Source organism: Anomalospiza imberbis, chromosome 24, assembly GCF_031753505.1.
Source record: "Anomalospiza imberbis isolate Cuckoo-Finch-1a 21T00152 chromosome 24, ASM3175350v1, whole genome shotgun sequence".
NCBI classification, from domain to species: Eukaryota; Metazoa; Chordata; class Aves; order Passeriformes; family Viduidae; genus Anomalospiza; species Anomalospiza imberbis.
In genome coordinates, this window is record NC_089704.1 from 176,047 (window position 1) to 187,794 (window position 11,748).

Genomic DNA, 11,748 nt, shown 5'->3' on the forward strand with positions numbered 1-11,748 from the left:
GTTCTTGGTGATGTTGGCATTCACAGATAGGTTTAGAGTAGAAAGTCACTGTTCAATATAGGTGATGGGCATTGGGGAAAAACCATAAACATTTAACACACAATGTATGATATAAAAGAAGGCACCAGCCCCCTGGGCATTGGAGTGTGCCCTTGCCTGACTGCTGAATGGACCGCAGCAGCTCAGGGAGAAAATATTTTAGATAACATACAATAAACTACCTTGAGACCGGACGACTGAAGACTACTGAGTCTTTCTTTGGAGACACGGGTTGTAGGAGAGACTTTTCCACCTTTCCAGGCCACCCCAACCAGGGGGTGAGGCCCGACAACACAACAACATTCCTACAACTGGCCTCCCTGGGAGGGCGGTGGTGAGAAGCCAATTAGCCAGATGACCTCCACCTTTCCGGCTCACCCCAACCAGAGGTGAGTTTCTACAGGGAAGGTTTAGTGCCACCCTTCAAGGCATCATTGTGCACCTGGGTCTCATTGATGCAGACTTCACAGGGCAGATTTGTGCAATGGTTTCCACACCCACCCCCCGTCACGATCCCGAAAGGGACACGGCTTGTTGAACTTGTACCTTTTAAGTCTTCTGTTCACAAGACAGCTGGCCGGCCACGTGGAGTTGGCGGTTTTGGGTCCACTGGCCCGCCTCAAATTCACTGGACCGCTTTGGACCGTCCTGAGATGTCGTGTACTCTGTCCATCCCCGGTGCAATGCCGGCAGAGATTCGCCTCTGCGGGCTTCTCGACAGCGGCGCTGATGTCACGGTTCTCTCTCTTGCCACCTGGCCTCCGGACTGGCCTCTGAGTCCCGTGGAGACGTCCATCGCAGGACTGGGGGGGACGGCACGATGTTACGTGAGCCAGTGGTCTGTGCTGATCACAAACCCAGAGGGACAGACGGCCTGGGTTAGGCCATATGCTACTTCTACTCCTGCTAACCTCTGGGGAAGGGATGTTCTGTCTGCGTGGGGGGTGCGCATCGGGACGGGTTTTTGATGGGGGCCACTGCGACGAAGGGCGCAGAGTGTCCCACGCCTCCTATACGGTGGCTGGTGAACACACCTGTTTGGGAGAACCAGTGGCCCCTCCCTCATGATAAATTGAGCGCCCTTTGGGATTTGGTGCAGGAGCAGTTGGACCAGGGTCATCTGGAACCTTCTACCGGTCCCTGGAACACTCCTGTTTTCTGCATCAAGAAGAAATCTGGGAAATGGAGGTTGTTACAAGACCTCCGAAAGGTCAATGCCTTGATGGAAAGTATGGGAACATTGCAGGCAGGCATGCCGTCGCAACCATACTTCCTGCAGATTGGCCGATCTTCATCGTGGATTTGAAGGATTGTTTCTTTACAATTCCTTTGCATCCCGATGACAGACCAAAATTTGCCTTCTCAGTGCCAGCAATCGACAATGCTGAGCCCGCACAGCGATATCAATGGAGAGTCTTGCCCCAGGGGATGTGTAATTCCCCTGCCATATGTCAATGGCATGTGGCTTGTGCCTTGTCTGGAGTTCGCAAGCAGTTTCCTGGTGCACGTCTGTATCATTATATGGATGACATTTTGGTGGCTGCTTCCACCCAGGACGAGCTGCTGAGGATTCAGCCTTGGTTGCTCGATGCTTTGTATGAGCATGGACTGCAGGTGGCTTCAGAAAAGGTTCAGCGACAACCTCCTTGGAAGTATTTGGGGATCAAAATTCTGGAACGGACGATCCAAAACCAGGAGGTGCAATTTGTGCATTCGGTGAAGACACTGAATGATGCCCAGAAGTTGATGGGTGTCATCACTTGGTTATGTCCGTACATGGGAATAACCGCTCTCTCCTCTGTATGATTTGTTGAAAGGAGACTCTGATCTAAAGTCGCCTCGCACGTTGACCCCTGAGGCACGTCAGGTGCTGGAGGAGGTTCAGTGGGCTGTTTCTGCCCACCAAGTTTATCACATTGATTTCTCCGTTGATGTCACTGTATTCGTTACCACTCCAGATTCGCATCCCACAGGTGTCATTGGCCAATGGAGTGACAAATGGTCCGATCCCTTGCACATCTTGGAATGGGTTTTCCTGCCCCATCGGCTGCAGAAGACGGCAACTGAATTGGCTGAGTTGCTTGCTTGCTTGATAATCAAATGCCGGCAACGGTGTTTGCAGTTGATGGGTGCGGATCCCACAGAGATCATACTCCCGGTATCCCGGGAGGATTTTGACTGGAGCTTTGCACACAGTGTATCCCTGCAATGAGCTCTGGAAAACTTTTCAGCCACAAGCTACTGCAGGTGGCGAAATCCACACAAATTTCTTTGCGGCCCAAAAATAGTCAGGAACCCGTGCAAGGGCCCACCATCTTTACTGATGGTTTGGGGAAGACTGGAAAGGCCATTGCTACCTGGCAGGATGGATCTGAGTGGAAGGTTCTGGAAGGTCATCAGGATGGCTCAGCCCAGCTGGTTGAATTAAGGGCTGCAGTTATGGCATTTGAGAGATTTTCCCAGGAACCTTTCAATTTGGTCACGGATTCTGTCTTTGTGGCTGACATTGCACAGCGATTGGGTCATTCAGTGTTGAAGGAGGTCAGTAATCCTGCCTTGTTTCATTTACTGAAGACATTGTGGTGTGCCATTCAGGCCCGGGTTCATCCATTTTATGTTTTGCATGTGAGGAGTCACACCAACTTGCCAGGATTTGTGGCAGAAGGTAACACGAGGGCTGACAGGTTGGCTAACCCAGCATGGGTAGCACCTCAGCCTGATACACTTGCGCAGGCCAAGGCATCGCATGGGTTTTTCCATCCGAATGCACATACCTTGCAGAAGCAGTTTCAGCTGACGCCAACAGAGGCTTGGGACATTGTCGAGTCCTGTGACGACTGCCATGCGCTTGCTCCGCCTTTACCAGCAGGGGTAAACCCCAGAGGCCTTAGGGCTTTGGAGCTTTGGCAGACCGATGTCACCCAGATTGCCGAGTTTGGCCGGTTAAGTATGTGCATGTCACGGTGGACACGTTCTCCTCTGCAATGTGGGCTTCTGCTCACACTGGAGAAAAGGCCTGTGATGTCATTGCCCACTGGAGGAAGGCTTTTGCCGTCCTGGGGGTACCTTCTGCTGTGAAAACCGACAATGGTCCTGCTTATGCATTGCAAAAGGTTCGGCAGTTCCTGCAGTTGTGGGGTGTGACACACAAGTTTGGTATCCCTCATTCTCCGACTGGTCAAGCTATTGTAGAACGCGCTCATGGTGCTCTGAAGCGGGTTCTTCAAAAACAGAAAAGGGGAATGCAGGGTAAAACCCCGCACAGTCGGTTGGAAAAAGCATTGTACACCATCAATCATCTTACGGTGCAACAGAACTCAAATAACCCTGTCATTTTGAACCATCATTTCTCGTTGCAGGCTGCGGACGAGGCACATCAGCCTTGAGCAAAGGTTCGAGTGCGGAATTTAGTCACCAAACAGTGGGAAGGTCCTTATGACCTTATCGCTTCGGGGCGCGGGTATGCTTGTGTGTCCACAGATACTGGGGCACGCTGGGTACCTTCGAAGTGTGTTCGCCCTGACCTGCGACCGCAGAGACAGAATCCGGCCAATGGGCAACATGGAAACCATGACCAACCTGAAAGGCATCAAGTGGGTGAATCGCTGAGTGATGACTCGGATGCAGACAACACGAGTGATCACTCTGATGATTCCTCCATGAATGGACACTGAACACTGTTCATTTTTCTTTTTCCTTTTTCTTTTTTTTTTAACTGAGAAGGGTGAGATGTCGCCCTGATTTCTTAGGGTTTTCTAAAGCCTCCTGAATTTACATTCTTGTAGAGAACTTTCTCACGCAACTTTCTGTAAACAACCTATTGTTTTGCATTCTTTCATAGAGGCAGAGAAATTTGATAGACTGGTAGTTTGTCCAGTGTTGTTGGAGAGGTGGCACGTTCACCCTCCAATCCACTGGCACCTTTTGAGAACTATAAATGATTGAGTCAGAAGAAATAAAGTAGTCACTTCATGGTGACCAAAGCTGTGGCGCGTCATTTTCCCTTGTGTCCTCTGGTGACAGCGGTGTTTATCCATGCTGCACTCGGACAGGCCCTTGTTAGAAGAGCTGTTCTGTGATCCCTGGCTGCAGGATATTCATCTGCCCTAGAAGAAGGGAGAGAGCCACAGGCACACTTTGATGCAAAGCCCTGGTAAGCTACAGCCCCACACATGCCTTGGCAATCAGAAGCAAAGTAACCCAGACATTTTGTCCTGCCTGTGTCACTGCCCAGGGGTCATCAGATGGGAACACACAGCCCTTGTGCTGGAGCTGAGCTGCTCTGCCCAGCACTGGTGGCCGCCACCCTAGCTGGTTTTGCTTGTCCTGGTTCCCTGACAGCTGGGGCCCTGGGCAGAACCCTGACAGCCTGGTCTGGCCCCAGGGAAGGAGAAGGAGCCCCTGGAGAAGCTGTACCAGGTGGGGCTGCTGCTGCTGGGGACAGTGAGGACGACATCAAGGATGACAACCTCTTCCTCCACCTGGTCACCAGCAAGCTGAAGATGATGGAGTTTGATTCTGGCACCTTCTCCAAAGCCAGGCTCCACAGGGAATTTGCAGATGAGTCCACACGCAGGGGGATGCTCCCAGATGTTGGCATTGCACAGCCTGGCCAGGAACCAAAGGTTCCCCTTTTGCTGGGGCGGATGCAGCTGATCCTTCAGTCGGCTGCCAGGCTACTTTTGGCAGGGCTGGGGGGATGGGCTGGGGTGATGATGAAATGGGAGTGGGCTCCTGGCCCTGCCAACAGCCCCAGCACCCACCGTGCCCCGGGCTGGGGCAGCCAGCCTAACACAAACAAACCCCCATGGTGGGAGCAGAGGTGGGACTCCAGAACCTGTGCAGGGGCTGCTTTGCTTTGCAGGCAAGGAAGGGCTTGGGCTGCTCCACTGCCCCTGTTTGCTTTGGGATCACCGTTATTTTGGGGGGCAGTGCAGGGGGGAAGGGAGAAAGCCTGGGCTTCCATCACCTGTGGGTGGCTTTTTCCCTGGCATGCAGGGGTTGGGCCTTCCTCAAACCCCTGACTGAGATAGGAGTTTTCACCTTTTTTCTTGTTTCCCCTTTTTGTCTGTAATCTATTTTCAATAATTTGCTGCTTGTTTTCCTAGAGGAAGCGTTCTAGGTGGGGTCCAGTCTGGATGGGGAAGTGCTTGGGAGCAGCTGTGACGTGGATGGGCCATGCCCTTGGAGAAGGCTGAGGACATCGGTTGGGACCATCTTTTCTTCCAGTGGGGGATGGCGTCAGGTGGGTCCTGTCTGCTTGGCATGGTGGGATCAGAGCTTTGGGGAGATGGCAGTGAGCACAGGAGCATCCTGCTCTGGGCAGCTGCTGAGGGCTGGATGTGCCGTGGCTGGCTGCAGGCTGGGCACATGTCCTGCCCTCCTGCTCTGCTCCCAAAGGCAGCAGGGATGGGCAGCTCTGGGCACAGCTCTGGGCATGGCCAGCATGGCCTGGGCACCATGGGCGGCTGGGACAAGGGGACAGGAGCCTTCAGCTGACGGGTGCTTTCTGGTTTCTCTCCTTGCAGCCGGGCTTGCGGGTGCTGAGGCTGCTCTGGGCTCTGCCAGGGCTCTGCTGGAGCTCAGCACCGGGCCGCAATCAGCCAAAGAAGAAATGGGGTGACCTGCAGCACAGACCTGCTGGAGTATTTCAGCAACACAGGTCAAGTGTGCAGAGTGTACACCTCCCAGGGAAAACATGCCACCACCCAAAAATAAACTTGTTCAATAGCTTCTGAAATGAAATCAATCTGGGATGACCCCAAATGATATTTTTCAGCTTGCTCAAGGTGTAGCCCAGCCCTTCTCTGAACAGTTCTCTCTCCCACCTGCCTTGTACTTCCCAACTGCTCCCTCTTTTCCCCCAGTGAGTTCCCAGCCCATGGCAGTCCCCATCACACTGTTGCTTTCCTTGGTGGCTTAGGGACTGTGACAGGTGGCATCCTGTCACTGGCTGAGGAGCAGCAATGTCTCAGAGGTCCGGTGGGATTTTAGTGTCATTCCGAGCTGCTCTCCAGCCCTCAGCTCTCCACACTGCTGAGTTCCCACTCCCTTGTCCTCGTCCTTGCAGCAGGATGAGCTCTGTGAATCCCCTTCAGCCTCCCCACTCTTCCCAGCCCACACACCCACCTCAGTTAGGCTGAAGCTGCAGCTTCTCTGTCTCCTGTGGCACACCAGTCCAGTCCCCTGTGCGGGGAGCCCCAGCCCCAGAGCACAGCACTCAGCAGTGCAGTCCGGGCTGGAGCAGCTGCCCTGCAGCCCTGGCTTGGCTGTTTGTGGCAAGGGACTCCCTGTTTGCAACTGTCCCTGCAGGATGGCCCCAGGCAGAGCCCAGCCCCTGAAGCTTGGGGCAGACAGTGGTCCCAGAGCTGAGGTTCATGGGGAGCACCCACAGCTGTGCCTTGCACTCTGTTGCCATGTGTCACAGTGCAGGCTGGCTGGTATTGGGTGAATGTACCAGCCCCTGGTTTGACTGACAGGGGCCACGCCCATCACATCTCTCCTAAGGCTGCCGGCATTTCCCAGGCCAGAATCTGAAGGGGCACAGAGATCAGTGAAATTATCCAGACTGGGTTTTTCAAAGGCCCTTTAGAAGGAAGGGCTTGAGAACAAATGCTCTCTGTTTGCCACATGAACATCGGGGTGAGTGGTGTCTGGCTCCAACCCACTTTCCTCCCTGTTATGGTTTGACATTGGCGCAATGCCAGCGCCCCCATGAAAATGCACCTTCTTAAATAATTGCTGTGAGATGTGATCAGAAACAGAGCAGAGCAGGCCCAAGCTTAATAACAAAGAAAATAACTTTATTAAACTACTACTACTATAAAAACTACAAACACTAAATCCTGGATGAAGACCTTCCAAAACACCCCTCCTCCTCCCACCTAATTTCTAAACAAACTCAACAGTGAGACACCACCCAGGATCCTGATCAAGTTGCTACCCTTCAGATATTCAAATACTCAGTCTTTCAAGGGAGACAGGAGTCTCTCTTGTGCCACAGACTCCCCAGGAAACACAATTGCCACCCTTGTGTTTCCATGTCACACATGGCAACCACCCGGAGAAAATCTGCCATGGTGACACTCTCCTTTCAATGTCACAGTGCTCTCACCACCATGCATGGACAGACTGCTCATAGGGCTCCATTAAGGATGCTTTGCTATGGACTAAAAGAGACAACAGTTCAGTATCTCATCTTGAGACTACAGTCCCCCCCATTTTCCCCTGGGGCTGAGGGTCTAAGAACAGAGATCTTCTCCTCTTCTTCTTCTTCAAAGACAGAGGGCCTCTCCTCACCTTCTTCAACTCTCCTCTGTTCTCTCCACTCTTCTGTTGGTAATTAATGAAACAGGTCTCTTGGCTCACTAACGCACCCCCTTAAGTGCAGCCTCTGTCAGGAGAATTTGGTTCAGTCTATGGCTAACAAGGAAAGTTCAGCCACAAGCCACTCTATCATCTCTTTCTAACTAAAAAAAAATTTCCTCTTCCATCATCTCTGATCCCAGACTGTCTCTCTTCTACTCCAAATCAAGGAGGAGTAATATTTTACAAAGCCTTCATTTCCCAGGAAAGGGTTAAAAGTTTAGACTCCCTGGACGGCTGAAATTTCTGCCCAGCAGCCGATTCCTAAGGCCAAGGCTGGGCGCCTTCCCCCACCTCTTTCTCCTCTGTGCTGGCAAAGTTACAGGTGCCGTCCGGACTCTCTGTCTCATCCCTCTGAGGGGGGACGACAAAGACATGTCTGCTTCTCTCCACCCTTCTGTCCACAGGAGCTGGCTCAGTTCTAGTCCTTCTACCCCTCATCTTACCTCAACCAGGCCGCATGGCTTCTCCTCCCCCACCCAGCCCCATGGTTGGGCAGAAGAGATCTGCACAGCACCCTGACCAGAACTAAAGAGAGCGAGCTCTTAAGAGTTCCTGCTTTTAACCCCCTGTGTTCTCAGAGGCGTATCCATACCTTCAGTGGTCACTTTAAGTGCCAATATCCAAACTTAACCACTGATTGGTTTGACCTAACTTCCTAAAAACATTCACTTCCATGTCAAACCACGACACACCCTGAGCCAACGTTACCCACTCCCTCACACATCCCCCCCGTGCCTTCCCACTGCCTTGTCCTGTCAGGGCTTCCACAGCCCCTCATCCCTTGGTGGCCCTGTCCCCTCAAGGTCTCCCCCAGCCCAGCCAACCTGCACAGCAGCAGCGCCGCAGCCCCACAGGAGCTCCAGAGGAGCCCCATCAAGAGGCACCTCGGAGCCCTCAGCAATCCAGCCAGCAACACACAGGCAGGAGGACACAGATGGTGGTTCCTGCCTGGGACAGGGCTTGTGGCCATCTCCAGGCACCGGTCTCACAGGGATCCCCTCAGCTCCAGCCCCTGCCCATCCGCTCTGTCGGCAGCACAAAGACTTCAGCAGAACCACCAAAGGCCAAGGGGCTTCTGGCCATTTTCCCTCCAACCCTGCATGCCTGGGCAGCTTGCTGAGCCCAAGGACTCTTTTCTCCCTCTTCCCCTATGCCCTGCAGAGCCTGGGCAGCAAAAGAAAGATCCTGGGAATCTGTCTATTACAACACATCCAATATTTATATGCTAAGGAAATACGAAAATAAGGATAGAACAGTCTTGAAGAAATGAAACATTGCTGCTGGCTCAGGTGGCCCCAGCAGACAGAGCTTCTGGGATCAGCTCTCTGCAGAGCTCCAGCAGCACAGCCAGCCGAGCCCCGACAGACGAGGCCGTGTCCTCCATGCCCTGTGGAGCTGATCATGCAGGCTGTCGAAGATGGAATATCGAGCTCTCTCTACTGCCTGGAGGACATACAATGTTTCAATTGCCAGGCTGCTGATGGTGACGCTGATGTCATTTGCCGTGCCTTCAAGGGCTTGAAAGAGAGCCACGGTCAGTTCCCTGATCTGAGGGGACCCAAGGAGACCCCCGTTCCAGGGCCGTGCCAGCCGGCTCCAGCCATGGCCAGCAGGGAGCAGGGACCAATGGGATCAGCCCGAAGCTGCTGGCCACGAGTCCCCCAGGTGGCCCTGAGGTCTTTATGTGCTCTGCCCACACCGCCCCTCGTCCACACAGGGAGCAGAGCCCTCGGCACCCGGGGCAGGGCTTGCAGCTCCTCCGCCAGCCACCGCTGACAGCCTGCTGCCCTCACTCACTGAAATAAATGGGCCAGAAGACCAGCTCCCTTTGATGCCTTTATTAGAGTGATCAGCTCTGGGTGGGGGCCCGAGGGGTCGCGCACACCGCCGCTGCTTCCTTTGGTGACACAGAGGAGGAGGTGTTCAGTCCTGCTTCACAGCAGAGCTGGGGCTTCCGTCCTCACGGGCATGCCTAGGAAGGCAATTTCTGGATTGTCGGCTGGGGTCCTCATTCTAGTCTGGTTCCACTTAGGTTAGGATGACTTCTAAAACACTGTTGGAAGGGTAGAGGGACTTCTCCACAGTAGGTCCAGTCACTTAGTTTCCCAAATTTTAGGTTGGCTCGTTATTTCCAGGGTCTTTTGTGGGGTTTTCTTGAGCTTTTCTTGATTTGCATATTCCTGGGAAAGTTTCTGGCCGCCATTTTAGGGAGCAGCAGCAGCAATACCCAAAGGCTTCAAATAAAGGGAAAGGTAAAAGGGGTACATCCAGGGTATGTGCAAGGGAATTTAATGAGGAAGGGGGCACCGGGGGCACAACTGGGGTGCATGCAAGGGAGACAACAGTGAGGGAGCATAACAAGCGCAGATGTAAGGGAGCCCACATGGGGGGGGCAACAAGGGCGCATGCAAGGGAGTCAACAGCGAAGAGGGGCTGCAACAAGGGTGTAACATTCACCAACCCAAACAGTAAATGCTTCAAAAGCTCCAACCATACTGAACTTGTTCATAACACTCACCCTTCACAGATGAGCTGGAGCTCTTCCTTCTTCCCCCTGAGGTGCTGCCCGGCCATCCCTGTGAACACAGAGCCTGTCATGGCCCAGCGGTACAGCTCCCTGCCAGTGGCGCTGCCAGCCCTGTGGCCACACGGCCTCCTGGCCTGGCAGGGCTCAGCCCGGGCCCTTGCCGCACGCTGCCGGCCCAGGGCACGGCTGTGAGAGGGTGGCAGCAGAGCCAAGGCCAGGCGGGGCTCCACAGCGCCGGGCCCGGATGGCACTGCCGGGGCAGCAGCCGGGGCTGAGGCCGAGCTGCGGCGGGGCGGGGAGGGAAGGGGAGCCCGGGCTCGTGGCTCACCGATGAACCTGACGGCCTCCTCTTGCAGGGGCTCCTGTGGGCTCTGCAGGTACGGCAGGGCCTGGCGCAGGTGCTCGGCCGCTTGGCTCCTGTCGTCTGCCAGCTGCAGAGAGCAGCAGGAGGGAAGGGTTGGCGCGGGCTCAGCCCCTGGGCTGGGAGCTCCCTGCGCTCTGTCCCGGCCTCCCCTGCCCGCACAGCCCTGAGGCGCGGCCAGCAGCCACTGGCTCCGGGCCCTGGAGGGGGCAGAGGGCCAGCTGCTGCCCGGGGAACCGTGGGGCCGGGGCTCCATCGGCACCCGGCTGGGCCCACAGGAACCTGGAGAAGAGCCCGGGTGGCCTCTGGGTGCAGCAGTGGGCAGCACCGCGCTCAGAGGGCTTCTCCAGCCTGAGGCTGGCACTTCCAGGCCGTCCTTACTGTTATGAGTAAAAAATTGTTTATTTCTCAAAGGTTATGAAGTGTCACATTATGACAGGTTGCTAAGGAATTGTTAATTACCCCTTGTTTATCCCTTGTTAATTACCCCTTGTTTATCTCCTGTTGATCATTCATTACTCATCTCCTGTTAGAAATTCTCTTTCTGTCTGGTTGGGTTTCACTGTCGCTGCTTCCTAGAAAATGGCTCCCAGGAAGTGACATCAGAGGCAGTATGCAAATGGAGGAAGGCATCGAATTCAAAACTGAAAACCCCTGAAACAGCGAACCACAATGAAATTGAAGGACTCCAACCACTGTAAAGGGTGAGCAATTAATCCTAGTTTCTGCAGGAACCTTTCTAATGTCTCACTCTAACCAACAGAGACATCGGCTAGTATGAGGACCCCTGACTATGAGTTGGACTGTGGAATCCTGCCGCTCCTGTGAGAACGGAATTCCCGGCTCTGCCTGTGTGCAAAGCGGAAAAAGCTGCACTCATCCTCCTCCATGCCACTCTGGGAAAAAGCAGCGGCGGCAGCGGTGACGTGCGCGCGCGATTGATCTGTCTGGCCCCCACCCAAGCTGGTCACTTTTTAATAAAGGCACTTTAAAGGAGTACAATCTCCTGCCCTGTTTATTTCAACAAGGGGTTTCTTTTCACATGAAACAAGTAAAGGAGTTTTCTCTGATGCCTGAGTGCTGAGGCACAGGGGGGAAATCTGGGGAGTTGCTGACAGACTGGTGAGGGAATAAAAGTCAAGTGGACTGGTGGCTCTCAGCAAAACTCTTGAACCTTTTCCTAAGGGATGGAACTTTTTAGGGTGTTGAGGAATTTCTGAGAGAAAGAGGTCACGATCTGTATATTTAGAGTGAAGGTTGAACTACCCCAGCCTAGGCCTCAGATATGGGCCTCGGTGAGGCCTTGAAGCCTATGGCGCAGTTAGGAATGTTTGTGGCGCAGTCAGAAATTATGTTAAGGTGTACCACAGTATACTGAGCTATCTAGGTGTGAATTAGTATAGGTCTGCAGTGTGAAACTTTAGCCATCTTAAGACAAAGATGAACAATGTTT